This window comes from Pseudopipra pipra, chromosome 13, assembly GCF_036250125.1.
Source record: "Pseudopipra pipra isolate bDixPip1 chromosome 13, bDixPip1.hap1, whole genome shotgun sequence".
Classification (NCBI taxonomy): domain Eukaryota; kingdom Metazoa; phylum Chordata; class Aves; order Passeriformes; family Pipridae; genus Pseudopipra; species Pseudopipra pipra.
In genome coordinates this window covers 7,080,182-7,095,545 of record NC_087561.1, presented here as the reverse complement: position 1 = coordinate 7,095,545, position 15,364 = coordinate 7,080,182, and the positions used below count along the sequence as shown (strand labels likewise).

At 41.3% G+C, this 15,364-nt stretch overlaps 1 protein-coding gene across 2 annotated transcripts in view; it reads left to right on the top strand.

Annotated features, from left to right (window-relative positions):
- The window catches only part of GAB3 (GRB2 associated binding protein 3), a 65,576-nt gene that overhangs the window by 2,144 nt on the left and 48,068 nt on the right, over positions 1-15,364 (top strand). The window lies entirely within an intron of this gene.

The following is a 15,364-nucleotide window of genomic DNA, read 5'->3' as shown; positions in this document are numbered from 1 at the left end:
GCTACAAACCAGATGGAAATTGTCTCTCACCTGCTGTAAACTATTTTCCCTCCACTTTTTATACAGTTTCACCAGCATGGCAGCTTGTGCATCTTGCACTGGGGTGGCAGATAGCTCAGGCTGAACCACAGTGACTGCTTAAAAACAACAGAGCTTTAAAACAATAACTGTTTAAACTGACTTCAGTAGGTGTCAAGTGTCAACCGCTTACAGGAGAATGGTGTTGGCTCTGGTTCTGAACTGACAACATACATAAATCCCCAAACTGTACACCACCCTTTGTGTTCAGCTGGCAAAGCCCACGGTCTGAGCTGAAGCTTCCAGGGAGCTTCAAATGCCAGCTTGGTCTGCTGCTCATGGGACCTCTCCTATACTGCCGAGGCTCTGCTGCTCCCATGGGTCTGTCTCCCAGTTTACGTTTTCCTGAGCTCAGCATCCAGCCTTTGTAAGGTCCAACCTGAGGGTCACCTTATTTTACGCACAGAGAAATTCTTAATCTTCCACCTATTACAACCACTAAGAAAATCCAATTAATTTCAGTTGAATCTGTACTTAAGAAATTAGACAAAGCGATGAATTTGTGTTGTGAGACTGGGAACTGCAGATGGTCCCACTGAAGCCACTGAGGATATTTACAGTGTTTGTCAAATTAAACAAATTAATCTTTCCAAGGCTGGAGCCTAAAGACCAAAGTATACCTTTATTTATGCTTGTTCTCTGAAGAAAACAATTAGGTTTTCTGTGTGTAAACAAGTCAGCATTTGGGTCTAGGTAAGGAGAACATTGTTTTCAAAACTTTGAAAAGCAAAAAGCAGGTGTTAAGAATCTATATTTTTCCTGTAATGTCTTACAAAGCTGATGCTCTTAGCACTATTCTTAGAAGTGTCTTATCATTCCCTAACAAAGGCTGCTCTCTTGCATGTGCAGGAAACGAACATGAGATTAATTACCCAAGTCTAACTTTCTGTAAAAACAGAGAGCTTAATGCTAAATGCACAGAATTCATTAGAAAGCACAGGGAGCTTTGCTACAGCAGGCAAATACTCTAATAGTGGTTTAATAGCATGGGCAATGCTTTTCCCTCTGACTGATACTTGAACCATGAAACCACCACGTCAGCCTATCTAAAGAGGCAGTTGTGCAAGGAGCCTCCCAGGAGAGTATTTGGTGTGTGTTGCAGTTCTTTGTCCTCTAACTGTGACCTGAAAGCTGTGCTGTTCTCATTTCCCCACTTGGTTCCAGCTTTTCTCACTGATCAGGGCTGTGTGGGCCTGAGCAGTGCCAAGGAACACCCAAAGCTTGGGGGAGGCTGGTATGGGGCGGAGACAGAGATGAAGAAACTGCTAACAAAAACTAAGAAGTGGTGGTGATGGAGGTGAAGTCCATCCTGCTCCAGACCAAAAATGCTAAGTTTCAGGCATAGCTTGACATTCAGCTCCACAAGAGGAAAATCTAGCCCCGCTGGAAATTTTGGTATTGATGTTAGTGGATCATAAGGAAATTAGATGCCATGGGAGAATCTGCTTCAAATTCGATGGGTTTCACAGTTCTTTATATTAGTGCTGAATACATCCATCCCAATTCTGTAATGTCAGCATTGAACAGCTGGCTTTTTGATACTTTTCGTATGGAAATATATGTGATCACTGATTGTTATTGTTTGTTTTCTATTTATTGGTGGAGGTGGAAGGAAGGAATGGTTTCATGGCCTAGAAAACAAAGGACTTAGCACAGCCAGTGCAAAAGTCACTATGAGAGGAAAACAACATGGAAGAAGGCACAGAGGATGTTTAATGAAATAAGAGACTAGTACCATTGAGAAGACACATTGCTCATGTGCTGATAAGGAGATGGGATTTTTAACACATGGCTAATTGCAACTTGTCCTTAAACCACTGTCCCATAGTTTGTCACACCAGTGAGGAACAGCAGCAGTAGCTCTGCTGAGTGACACACCATTGTTTATTTACTGGCAGTGTTAAGTTACGTGGTTTGCAGTAGTAAAGGGCTATATACAGATGCTTGCTTGTTGTGAGTCAGTGCAGCTCCATTTAAGTCACTGCTGCACAGCTGTCCCCCTGCTGAAGAGCTATTTTTAATCTTCAGTACTATACAAATTGATGAGGGAAGACCACTTGCTCAAAAAAAAGGCAAGTTTCCCACTTTACTTGAGTGACTGATTTCTTCAAACGTTGTTGAAAATCAAAATTCCTTGTCAGCTTCTCTAGAACAAAGAGTCCAAAATGGACCTCGTATTAGAAAATGTAGCCTTGCACTTCCTGCCACGCTTCTTCTCAGAGTGTCTGGTCTGGGAAGACAAATAGAGGTGTAAATTAGTGTACCAGATGGAAAAAGAGAGTAAAGCAGTGTCTGCTCCTGCTGCCTCTGTGCTTTGGGCTGTCAGAGGGGCCCAGCAGGGCGCAGCCACATGTCTCTGACCGTTGGGGGATCTGCCAGGACCTGACCGCAGCACACCATGGCCAGGGGTTTGGGAGATAAGTGAATGTAGACAACTTCTCCATTTTTAGCTGAAGTTCTGGTATTTATCAGGAGAGCAAACAGGAAGTTACTGGCCACTAAGAAGAAAAAGTAGAATTATGGAAGAGTTTGCTGAAGTAATAGGAACAAGAGTGGCAGAGCACGGCCGCGGGCGGGTGGGATGCAGAGCATCTGCTCTCGGATCTAACGTTGGGCTGCTGTCAGCAGAGGACACTGCCACCCTCCCCTAAAGAAATCCCCAAGTGCTATGTGAGGTCAAGTACCTCTTCTGCTGGTTTGGGGCTTGGGGGAAGTTTCCAAAAAATAACTAGCAAATTGAAATCTGAACTTCATTTTTATCCATAAAAAAAGCCAAACACTGAAGTCCTTTTATTTCCAAATGCTTTCTACAAAGCCTCACCTCTTGAGTCCTCTCCCCTCTAAATAGAGAATTATGGTCACCTTTAATACCTTTCTAGAATCCATATCCCAAGTTCTCATTGAAATAACTGACTGTATTTAACTAATTTGCATGGGTTGTGTAACTCTAGTTCATAGTTTGGGTGGAAATAGTAGTCCCATGTGATGGAGAAAGGTGTCAAAGCCTATAGCTTGTTCTAGTTGTAAGTTTTGTGCCTATGTTTTTTCTGTTGTTGCTTCATTTTAAAATCCAGTGTATATTCTGGTCTATCTAGTTTGTATATTAAGAACTGAATTTTAAGTAAATGAAGGCCTCCAAGCAGAAGCTCCTATGTGGCAGCCTACACCTTCCCTTCTCTGTGAAATCCTGTACAAATTGATCTCACTGGTAAAATAACAGCAGAATATTTATGTTAGGGAGGAGTTTCCATCATTGGAGTTAAGCATTTGCAATTAGCTACGTGCAAATCAGACCATTTTCCACACTTAACCTTGTTTTGGTAGGTTAAGTGCGATGTTTATTCTAGACCGTTTTCTTCCATTTTAGCCATGTTTTGATAGTTTAAATGCAATGTTTAATGAGATAGGTTGATTTCTAAGAAAGAAATAATTTTGAAAAAAACACTGCTGTTCTTGGCAACCTGTGTATCAGAATAATTTCCCTTGGACTATTTATTTGGGTGGAGCTGTAACAGTCCTGAAGCCCCAGTTTAATCTTTGACTTCATGTTTTCAGTGCACAGGAATGTTCAGCTATGGGTTTCTCTTCAAAACAGAAACCCACAAGTTATCAGGTCTTTGCATTCAAAAATAGAGACTTGGGAGAAAAAAACATGCTAGTTTGAAATAGAGAAGGAAATGTTAACTTGAGTGGTAGTCCAACTAGTGATGCAGTCAAACATGGCTTAGAGGAAAAAGCATTGCAAGTCATACTTTGGTGAACTCTTTGTTGTAGCATTAAAACCATGGATAAACAGATTACTTCTACCAATGATGCATTAAATTGCTATGAATGTGCATTATGAAAATTTGATAGGTTTTTAGGGAAAGGGACAAGTTTGCACCTAAAATGTTACTCGGTAGAGAAACAGTCATTTTATTTACTTTCTTGTCCTTTTCATTTGATTTGGAAATGAATTAGTAACGTGATAAGACAAGGAAAAAATGCTGGTTTTGAAATAAAATTTGCATGTCAAAACATTACTTCTAGCCAGATAAAATACATTTTCTTCTCTCTCATTTAATTGTTGAACAAAATGAAATACTTGAACTTTAAAAATTTTTTCTGCTATCCTTGACTTGTTTCAGTTTGTGTTGCATCAGGAAAACAAATAAACAAACCAACAAACAGATAGCCATGCAAAACTCAGTTTTAAAATCTGCTGCAACTTAGTATTTGTTTAAAAAGACCACCGAAACTGATGTCTAGTTCTTGTGGCAGAAAAACACTCCCTTTCTGAGGCTAACTCATTCATAGCTTTGTAATTGTTAGAATGAGACAACTACTCTTAGAAATTTTGTTATTCCCTTCCCACCTGATGCCAGAAACCCCACCTGACCCTTGCAGTCAAAACTGCTTTGTAGTGTTCCACAAAAGCCCTGAACAGCACATTTCAGTTATCCAGGATCCCTTCCCATAGAGCATTTTACAGAAAGTAAGTACAATGTTGTTATTAATATGAATTTGAAATTATTTAAATGAGAGTGTTAATTTAAATGGAACTTAGGGTGTCATATCAAAGTTTTCAACTTGTTTTTGACTTTTTTTTTTTTAAAGACAATCATTTCTGTGAGCCCTGTTAGTGATAAATATTCATCCTGTGACTCCCAAGTCCCAGGGATCATGGGTTATGTATTCATATTTCTGTTGGACAGAATAACAGCCATAAGGGGACACTTTCTAACTTCGCAACTGTTGTAGTGCCAGCAGAGCACATAGTTTCTGAACAATCTGTTTTTGCATACCAGACTTGCAAACTGTTTGTAGAAGTTCAAGGATTTTACAGTTGTGAGGCCATTTTTTCAAGCTGACATGAACTGGTCGTGCCAAGGAGAAGCCAATAGTTCAGAACAAGCATGAACTATGTTTTCGTTGCAGACTTTACAAACTGTGCAGCGAAGGCACTAAGTTTACCAAAGAACTGAGTTTGTGAGTGCTGAGAAGGCTGCCCATGTGTCCCTGCTGTAAAGCTGAGCTTCCAAGGTCTGCTGCCGATTCCACAGAAAAGCCCCCAGTGTTCAGAGGTGACTGAGCTGATCAAATCCCTATGAGAGGAGAAGAAACATCTGAAGAGGTGCCAGCTGAGTTTACAGTAGCAATGAAGAAACAGTTTCAGGAGAAGTCATACACTCCTTGGCCAAGTGCTCACTGCTATTCCAGCTACATCATCTGTATTGTTTACTAATATTTATAGGGGAAGCTTTGCAAGCTTAAGAAGTTTTATTTTTAATAAGTTCAGCATTCTGAACCCATCCTAAGAAAATAATTGTGTTCTCACTGAGGCCTTAGGTTTAAAACTAAGAAGCACTCAAGTAGCTCAGGGAATTGGGGTTTCTTGGAGATTTTTAGGTGCTTTGCTCCCACTGAAAGAAGATTTACAACATGTTTTCACTGGATCCTCCCCTGACTCTGGGGCTGCTTTTACACTGATTAACTTTTCCTGTAAAACAGTGGGATTTGGATTGTCAGCTGAAAATGGCACTGTTACTCCAACTTCACTTTATACTTTTTAAATGTTTGTTTCTGACAGATAACTCTGAGTGTCATATCACCCTTGAGCTATGAATTATAAAATAATGGTGAACTGCTTTTCGAAAGAGAGGGAAAACCACTAGATAAATTTCATCATTATTTCAGTATCCTCCCCAAACTCCCGCTTGCATCTGTGCTGAGCCTGAGAAATAGTCAAGCTGAAACATCATTAAGACAAACAAACAGAAAGTTTAGGGGACAGTTGGATTGGCATATGAAGAACAGGCTTTGTGGTGGTGACACTGGTTCTCCTGTGCATCCCTCTCCTTTGGGTTTGCAGGTTGAAAACCTAATAATTCTGTCATTTAAAGGGGAAAAAAAAAAGCATTTATTGAAGTGTTACTAGACTACGATGCTTTAACAATTTTAACATGTTCATATGTTCCTTTTTTTACTTTTTTTTTCAAATTCACAACTGAAAGTACTGTTGCTATGTTACTGTAATGGTGTGTAGGCTGCTAAATAAATAGAGGGAGTTTAGTCCATGCCAGAAATAGAAAGCCAGGTCAGAGGTGACATTTGGGACATGTGGAGAAAAAAAGAGAATATATAATTATTTCTTTCCTTCCTATCATTCTCTTCAGTCTCATTAACCCCCAACTACTTAGAAGGAAGTTACAACAGAATTTCTGAGCATGTGAGAGTACTAAAAAAAATGACACCTGGGGAGTTCTACTAAGTCTTTTGGCTTTGTTCTTTGCAAAATCAAATTTGCAAGGGAAACTGGTAAAACTGTGGCACCTCACGGTTTTGTGAACTGAGTAGCTACTTGGAGATATCAAAGGACATGGGGAACTGTTGAAAATTTACTCTGCAAAGGCTTGCTCTGAAGGGAAAATCTGACAGAAGGAACAAGCTTTGAGAAAATGTGCTCCTGTGAAGCCAGAAACAGGAAATTTGAGTCCATTGTCCTTTTTGGAGTAGTCTGGCAGGTTACCAAGGACCAGATATACAAAAACGTGTTTAGGTTCTTTATGAGTGGCCCCAGGTACCTGCCTGCACCTTCAGCTGCCTCAACATCTTTGTGAGCCTGGCTCATGATCGTGCACAAGTGCAGGGCCATTTTATCCCTCCTCTGCTAACTCTGTGTGCTCCTGAGGTACATTGGCTCCACGAGCTTTTGTTTGAGCTTCAGGGGCTGATTCAGTAAATGGTGGGAACTGCAAGCCGTTAATATGAAAAACAGAGCCCAGCCCTCCCTCCATCCATGTCAGCCATGGAATCACAGAATATTCTGAGTTTGAAGGGACCCACAAGGATCATCGAGTCCAACTCCCCAGTGAACGGCCCATGTGGGGATCAAACCCAGTCAGAGCAGAAGCAGCCCTTATCCTAGGAACGAGCACAGCAGCCTCAGTACTCGCAAAGAGCAGCCCCTGACTTTATTTTCACAGTGGTATTGCAGACACTGGAAGCTCTGGGCTGTGTTCCCCCAGCACAAAGCCCCTACACTGCAGTGGGCAGGCACAGCACCCCGGTGGTCCTGCCTCGCCCTCAGCCCCGCTGCTCTCCTGGAAGCAGCAGCTGTGAGCTGTCAGACCTTCCCACTAGCAGGAGGTGGGAAGCAGGAACTGGACCAAGCTCACTCATGCATGAGTTAATTTGGCAGATTTGTAATTGATCTGGAAGATCTTTTCTCTAAATATATGTTTACTTATAAACAAATTATTCACGTGACACAGTATAAGGGCTCTAATTCCTTTGTGAAGTAGGCAAGAAGCCCACAGCTACAACCTAAACCTGTTCAGTGCATGCAATCCTGTTAAAGATTTCTTGTTGTTATTTTTGTAGTTCCGCAAATCTGTTACTTTTCTACAAAGAACCAAATAAATGTTCCCCCTACCCAAGAAACCTTTAGATTTGAGGCATTCCAGAAAATCCCACATTTAGCATAAAACTTATAGAGGAGGATTAAATTAGAGGGTACAACAAGAGCCAATGATGTTAAGTATGACTAGGGTTGATCCTACATTGCAGGGGAGTTAAAATTTTCTTTTTCTTTGTTAATAGTCCTTGAGTGAAGGGATGGAACTTGAATGACTAGGAACATTTCCTAACGTGGAAATAGTGGATGTGAATAGCTGGCTTAATAAGAAACTTTCCTAATTTTTCCTGATTTTCAGCCCCAAGACAACCCCTAGTGCCTTAGACCTTGAGGGAGTCTGCAGAATTCCTGACTTTCTATGTCAGATAACAAATGAGTAATTTAGGATCCATCAGGGTTGTTTATTTACTTACAACAGGAGTTGCTGCTGCTGTGATTGGAGGCACTGGCTGTTTTCTAGCACAACCAGTATTCAGCCTCACACTGAAGGAGGGGGTGTTAGAGGCTTTCTGTCCCCTGTGGAGTTCAAACCCTCATTTGGACTCTGTCAAATCCTTTACCCTTGCCAGAGACTGCATTTATCTCAAACCCTAAAGTGCAATTATTATGATTTATCAGTCTTTGGAGTGAATAAGATTTTACCAGGCGTTTTCTACACAGAAGTCTCCAGCTGGGAGAAGTGCAACCTACAGCCTGTCCTTTCCAGGGCTGTGTTGCCTGTGCTCAGCAAACTGCCCAGTTTTAACCAGCAGCAGCAGCACCATTGCTAAATGGAATGAAGGATGAAGTATACTCTCTGCAGTTCTGTTATGTTATCCTCCCAAGGGACATATTTGTCTTTCATTATATTTCCAGGTCCTTGAAATGGTCTTCTAAAATTTGTAAGTGAACTTGGTTTGCTGGCTGGTTAGATTAAAGCAGTTTACCCATTAGGGTACTCCAAATGGGCCGCAGTGATGTTTGCCTGTGCTCTTTGTTGGGGCAAACAGCGTGATTGTTAAACTGAATGAAATTATGTCAAGGCAGAAAATGGCAGACACGGCCAGGTTTCAGATAAGCTGTATGAAGATAAACTATATTTACATTGCTGCCTTAAATCACTAAGAACTCCCCTCACTGTGGCACTTACCTTGTTGTGGGGTCAGAGGTCCTTTAGTGAAAGCTGTCCTTCGAGAACGGGTGGCACATGTTTGTGAGGTGAAGAGACAGAGGGATCCTTTGGGAAGCGGGAGCTGTGGAGTCCTTTCCGGAATACAGTGATGGAGAAGGATAGTCATAGAGATGCACCCCAGTGCTGTGTCTCAGGAATATTTCCAGGCAAATGATTTACATGTAGTTTAGCAACCTGAGCTATGTGAAGACTTCAGCAGCGGTGCCCTAATTCTCATATGCTCAGAACTTACTGTGCACCCACGGGCAGGTTTCAGTTTGACTTGCTCCTCGGGTTTACTGGATTTGGAAATGGAACTGGGATCTCTATATGAGCATATTGTTGTAGATTTTAGTTCAGAGATTGGCGGGTTTTTTTAAGAAAGCAACTCTTTTATGCGCCATCTATGCATATGCCATCTACTCACATGAATAAAAGATAAGGGGCAGAGGAGAGCACTCAGGTATTAGACCTTGTACTATTAATGGACATAAAGCCTAAGATCAGTTTGTTGTAGGGCAGTTGGTCACTGTAGACCAAGTAAACATTGGCTTTAATAAGCTGCTGGAATTGTGCAGGTGCAGAGTCAAACTGGAAGGTTAGATCTGAAGCTTTCATTTGCCTTTATCTTCTCGGAATACCTCTTTGTCCTCTCTGAAACGATTTCAGGGACAAAGTATTTAGACTCATCAGAAAAAAATACCTTGAAATAGAAATGGCACCCCTTGTTCTCTAGCAAAACAGGAGCTTAGGGAGAAAACAGAAGCTTAAAAATGTAGTGCCAAATTCTAACCCATTATGACCATATATGTGGGGAAAATTTAAATGATCTGAGCTGTTTTCCCTACGTATTCTTTACTACTAACAATAGTACCTTGTGACTGGTAATCTCTCATCTTCATTAAACACTGAACTGGAATATCAGAGTTGAGTTTGAGGCTTTTCCCTTTAGCTTTTGTAAGAATTGGCTGGATGCAAATCAAGCACAGAGCTGTGGTCTTCAGAAACAAGGGAATGGGAAGAGAAAAGCAGATAGGAGGATTTTGCCTCCCAATGGAAGTTCCCAGATCTGCCATTATCAGAGCTCCTGGTAGCTCCAGTGCCACTGGGAGAGATGGTGTGTGGTATGGGAACTGTAGCATTTACCAGCTTGTAACTGGAAATTGAAGACAATTAATCAATATGAATATATTAAAATGCACAATTTCAGTTCATTTTGTGTAACATCTCTCTCACAACACTTTCCCCAAAAAGAGATTTCAGCCAGATAGATGATGGTGCAATATAACAGTAGAGTTGCAGAGAAATTGGTAACTTCTTAAGAAGAATAAACTGTCACTGAAACATCTCACTTTCTATTTGAGAGATAAAATCTATGCATGGTGCAGCCATTTTTGCTTTGCCTGGCATAGAATTTGCATGACTCATGGCCAGCAGTATGCTGAGGACCTAGAAATAAAGAACACAAAAGCAGATGCTGGCTTCTGGCTGGGGGATTCCTGCACCATCTTTGAAATGATGACCCTGTTTGATGGAGCAACACACAGAGTGCAGGCAAGTGCATATAACACTTCTCCCCCAGGTGAGGTTATTAACCTGAAGGGTGAGAGCAAGTGCAAAGAGTGCCAAACACTGCTGTCCTAGAAGTCAGCCCCAGCTGGTGAGGATAGATGATGTAATGGATCAAGCAGGATAAGAAAATTTTGAGTCAGGAAGGTGTAAAATGTGAAAGGCTGCACGTAGGAATGAGGAGCCGCAGTCCTAATTCGAGTACGCAGAGAGCTCAGCAGATGGCCCAGCAGATGAGCTGCTATGCACCACAGTATGTGTGAGAACACAGAATCAGAGACTGCCTTGGGTTGGAAGGGACCTTACAGCTCATCTCATTCCAGCCCTCCTGACATGGGTAGGGATGCCACCCACTAGATCGGGTTGCTCAGGGCACCCTCCAGCCTGGTTCTGAACACTTCCAGGGATGAGGCAGCCATAGCTTCTCTGGGAAACCTGTTCTAGCGCCTCACCATCCTCTGGGTAACGAACTTATTCCTAACATCTAATCTAAACATGAGAGTAGTTGTGTGGCAGCACACAGAAACAAAGCCCTGCCCTTTGGTGCTACAGGGTAACATCAGGTGCCGTGTTCCTTACCCCAGCCGGGCCCTCCCTCTCACGTCTGGGTGCCTTGCTTGGCTGCACACCAAACTTTCCACAACAGTACTTCATTTTGCTCTTCTCCATTACAGCAGTTTCCTCCCCCGTGCCTTGCCTTCCCGGTCCAAACCGAGCAGAGCCATCCCAGAAGTGAAGATCCTTGTCAGCCACGCTGACAAGGATCATCACCTTGCTGACTCCTCCTGCCTTAGGCTACAGCGCTCAGGCTGAGCTGGCACATCCCTCAGAGGGGAAAAAAACCCACTTCGGGCCACAGAACAGCCTCACTGGCATATTTTGGGTTTATTTCCTACAATTCCATTTCTTCCAGCAGTGAAGTCCAGTGGCCAGAGAGATTTCATGTGCAACCTATGTGACTTTCACCTTCCTTAACAACTACAGCTCCTTGGGAATTTTAGGAAAAAACTTCAAAAAATCTCCAAAACCCCATTCTTTGTGTAAGAACTGGCGAGTTTGCACCTGACTTCCTCCAGAGGATGTGTTTTGCTGCTTACTGTCTGTGAGTCTTTGGGGCTTCATTTGCAAATCATCTAAGCACTCATGGCCAGATCCTGGAAGAATCATCTTTACCACTAATAGCTTAGAGTGGCCATTGCCACCTCACAGTCACGTTGTGATGCCACTCAGCGTATCAGTGGTAGAAGCTTCTTCTTTTCCAGTGTTTTCTTAACAAACTACTGTTAATTGAGAGCAACATATTCATATGGGAAATTCCAATAATCCATGTTTTGTGATACAGCAGAAACCTGTCTTGCTAACCAGTTTGCGTGTAACGTTGATGAAATGACTGCCACTAAGTTGTTTCAAGAAGCTTCATTTCCAGTGTAATCTGCGGGAAAATCACATGGATATATCATGATGAATGAACTCAAATCACTATAATTATGCTGATAAACATCTTCTTAGATGTTCTTGGGGTGAGTGACATCTTTTTCGTTTATCTTAAACTGTTTCTGAGGAAAGATAAACTAAGCTGGGAACAACGTTCTTTTTATCGATATCAGAGCGTTCCTATGGCATACTCATGCCAGCAGATACATGGCAGCTAAGCTGTGCTAGTGAAAATGCGGACAACCCTTAGATTCAAGCAGCAGCAACACAAGCAGTTGGTAATCCCTGCTTTCCCACACACTATCCTGTCAGATTCCTTTTGTTATCTTGAAGTTTTGAGAGCATAGTTCAGGTTTTGTATCTCCTTTGCCCTTGGTGTATTTACTTGAATTGCAAACAAAGAGATTCTTTAATGCCTCCTGTTTTTCTATGGTCCCTTTGAGCCTGCACTGAGACTACCCAACTCACTGAGCTCGTTCAAAGATACTGTTATTTCCATCATGGGTTGGCCAGCCATTGGGACAACAGTAATTTTGTGAGTCCCCCATGAAGATTCTTTGGATCAAGTGGTGGACTAGGATACATGGTCAAGGATATTTCACTATTTTTACAGAGTATTTAGCAAAAAGAATGCTCTGATCTTTCATAATTCAGTTCTGTATGTACAGAAACCAACCATCAACAGAAAATCCAGATCTATATGCACTGCTTGTAAAATCAAACTCTCTGAAGTGTCTCTCAGTGTAAGGGGAAATATTTAAGTTAGTAAGGGGAAAAATTAAACATCATGATCATCTGAAGCAGAGGGATGTTAAAAACAGTACTATGCTGGCTGATTTTTTTTCTACAAAGATGATTTTTGGGGGCATTGTAATGCTTACAGTAAAACAGTTACATAAGAAATAGTGAAAGCCACTATGATATTGCATAACTTTCATGTTCAAGCATACTTGTGCAAGAGAGTAGTCAGAAAGCAATAATATGTTTTTTCCATGGTTGAACATTAGTGGCTGTCTGGGAAATTGCATGTTCCCTATATTCAGTAAATTGGCCAGGTGAGGAAGTCACCTCAAGGAAACTAAAATTGGTTTTATGTGTTTGGGTTGGTTGACTTTTACCAGGAAGAAATACAAAGAGGACAAAAAAAATCTTGTTTGCTACCATTCCTCCCCAGAGATGGTGTCATTTGGCACCAGGGTGCTAACACTGCTCAGGGACCCAGTCCCAGCCTCCTGACTCATCCAGGGACTGTCCTCAAACAGGGATGGTAACAACAGGCCTGGCATGGAGCTGCCAAAGACAGTGGAGGAGCCTCCAGAGCAGCAAAGGGAAATGTTGGAAAAAATCTTATCTTTTTGTAGGAAGATCTTGCAGGAAGCACAAACCACTTCTGACAAGGGCCCTGCCCATGCAGAAAACCTTTCTGCCTGTAGCAACTTGTTTGAAAAGCTTTGTCTGAAACGGCCAGTTATCACTCTGCTGGTGCAGGGTGTTGCCTCTCTGTTCCCAGTAAAAACTCTGAGCTGTGGATGGGGTCTTTTCTGGGAACAGGCTACAGATGCTTTCATTAGTCAGCAAATACCAGAGCCCCGGGGCAGGGAGTCAGCAACAGGGAAAAGGGAGAGGGGGACACATCCAATGCCTGTTGGCAATCCAGTTATTAAAAATAAATGTTGACTTGATGAACTTCTAACCAAACACCTGCTATGTCACAAGAGAACTCTGCTAATGCTCCCCTCCTGCAGCCAGGGGTATAAATGTGGTAAATGGTGGGGACATTTCAGCTGGATGGAAAGAAGAGCTGAGATATCCATCTAGTTATGTAACTATAGGAGGAATTGGCAACTTTGTCCCCTGTTCTTTTGACACTCATATCTGACATTACTATTATTTCTGTATTTGCTCCACTTTCTGGTGAAAATGTCATTAATTACTAATTTAATTCTGTGAAATGAGTCCAACGATGTATGTGTAGTGCATTTAATGGTTTCAATCCTGAGTCTGTAATTGTTCTTTCCTGCAAATGATGCTGTTAGGAAAATTCTTAGTTTCACAATGTCAAGCCATTAATTAATCAAGGACCAAACCAGAAGCAGAGCACTATGGAGAGGATTCTTAGGTTTCAGAAGTCACTGATAGTAAATCTTTGTGGGAATAGTGCCTGGCTGTGGCTGGGGAACTTTAATCACAGGCTGTAAAGCAGGTCATGGAGCAGGGTAACTTTGCCTGTGAGTCCTGTGAGGGCTGTGGTGCTGGAGCTCTATAGGAGCTGAGCTACATGTCTCAGAAGGTTTCCTAACACAGAACACATGACATCTATCACATAATGGGTTGAGAAAACAGTGTTTCTACGTCAGAGCTGAAGCACTTTGTGAAGTGGAATTAATCATAGTTAAATGTCATGTGTTTTGATTTAAATGTGGATTAGAAAGTGGGCAAGCAATAATGTTTCTAAAGACATTGATTATTTACAGCAGAAGAATGAAAGTGAAAATATCCTGAAAACCAATAAAACAAAGAGTACTCTGGCCTGCAAATACCAGTTTTTCAAATTGGATGCAAGAAATGGTAGTGGGAGAGGGGTTGGGATGGTTCTAGTGCTTCATTCACCTTCAGCTTCAGTTGTACATTATGGGTTTGATTTTGCACGTGATTTTGCACTCAAGAAAATCTTTAGTTCCCCTTTTAACTGTCAAATAGGAACAAACACGAAATCAGCCATGGAGAAGGAGCCTTGGATTAAACAAACACAAAGTCCTAATCCAGCTGGATTCAAGGCAATTGGATTATTCTGCCTAATTTTAATAAGAATTGAAATAAACCATAATGGAGAGGAGACTCGGGTTACAGGATCAAAATTAACACTCAAAGAGATGGACAGAGATGTCCTATGACATATTTAAAACACCAGCAGGATAGCCTTCTACTGGATTTATTAAAAGATGACTACTCAAATAAATACTCCAAATTCCTGGATAGGCTTAAAATTCTGCCTCCATTTTTTTTTCAATAAATCATTGTGTAAATTATGTGTATTTTAACTTCATGACAGTAGCAGTGCAATAATATTAGTAAGCACTGTCATTCTCAACTTATGTTAAGCAATAAGAAAGTCACAGAATAAAATATGAACATATGTGATGGGTTTAAAAAATGAATTCAAACAATCAGTAAGACCAGAAGCTCTCTAAGTGCCAAATTATTGTTGCAGAAGTATTCTTTTTATCTGTGGGTCATGATTTCCAAGAAACGAGTGAAAATGTAAACACTTCCAAGTATTTATCCCTTTGGGCACAGGGTGTATTAAACAACAACAAAAAATACTTCAGGGACAGAAAAGAATTGTTGACCAGGGCATTTTAGAAGGAAGCAAATAATGCCTCACTTGGTGAACAAGTAAGAAGAAAGAACTCACAAATGGTTTTATTACCTGATTTGTGGAAGTTCTCCATTCAGCTGAGTTTTAAAACTAAATTCCCTTTAAGTTTAAAGAACCAAACTGGAAATCTTTTTCTGTACCAGAATTCAAAGCAGGAGATGGTTGTGGTAATTACTGGCAAGCAAATAGTAAATACTCTCAGAGGTGAAAAACCACAGAGCTGGAAACCCTGCCTCTGCTAAGTTGTGTCAGATTTCGTGCTTGATTACTCTGCATGAATATATTATTTTAAATTTTTTTTCAGAAGTGAAATAAATAATGCTAATTATTACTTCTGCAAAGCAGGGTGAAGCATGCA